Below are 946 nucleotides of genomic sequence, written 5' to 3'. Positions count from 1 at the left end.
CTTTCCTTCCTTCATTGGCATTATTATTATTATTAAAAAAAGTAACTCATTGGTGCTTCATATTAAACATTAACCACTCTAGGATACAACAATCAATCACAAAGAAAATCCAGCCAATCACTCTGTCTATAATGCCCTCCTCTCTGTAATAATTCATACCAGTTCAAAGTTCCTAAGGAATAAAAGCTTCTATACAAGATGTATATTTAACCTGTTCTTTCCTGTATTCATGCTGCCTGAAGTTTCTAAATTCATTGCATTAAATTCCTTATAATGTTTCATGCACTTTGTTCTTAGTTGTCAACTTTCTGATTTTGACATAATTTTCTTAGTTAACTCTGAGAATAATGTACTATGTAATATAAAATACAAGAGATAAAAAAATATCAAGAGCTAAGTTCCCATAACCCTAGCCAGTGGCCTGGAAAATTTGAAATCTGACCTGGCTTTGTGAAGAAAATGGATTACAGGTAGATGGACTAGTGAAGGTCAATCTGCATAATGAATCCTCACAACTTAGCCATTCCAGGATGAATCAAGACAAAATGATCTCTTACAGTTCTCTACATGCTTCAGTAATTTCCAACATCTTCAGAATGAAGTTATATATGAGATGAAGGTAAATGTTCTACACATTTCCATGTTTTCGCAGAGAAGGATCATGTAGATAAAGAAATGAGAAAGCGCATAGAATTCCACACTGCAAGATATTTATCAATTCAATATTTTGATATCACATCTCTATCATATAGTTCTTATAAAGATGAAATACCAAAAAGTTCAATAAATACTTTGAACTGTGAATTATTCATTCGCATTCAAAGGAGCATCTGGTGAGTATTATGCTTATCCAAAGAGAACAGGCTAAATACGCATACTAATATATCTAATCATAAAACAATAGGAACTACTTTTGTTAGTATGATAGCTAGAAATAAGTCAACAA

The 946-nt window shown here is 31.8% G+C and overlaps 1 protein-coding gene across 1 annotated transcript in view; it reads right to left on the bottom strand.

The window, feature by feature from the left end:
- LOC119592143 overlaps positions 1 to 946 on the bottom strand; it is a gene marked incomplete in the record, with an annotated part of 95,275 nt that overhangs the window by 7,598 nt on the left and 86,731 nt on the right.

This window comes from Penaeus monodon, chromosome 29 (genome assembly GCF_015228065.2).
Source record: "Penaeus monodon isolate SGIC_2016 chromosome 29, NSTDA_Pmon_1, whole genome shotgun sequence".
NCBI lineage: Eukaryota > Metazoa > Arthropoda > Malacostraca > Decapoda > Penaeidae > Penaeus > Penaeus monodon.
The sequence above is the reverse complement of the archived record's forward strand: the minus strand, read 5'-3'. Positions and strand labels throughout refer to the sequence as shown.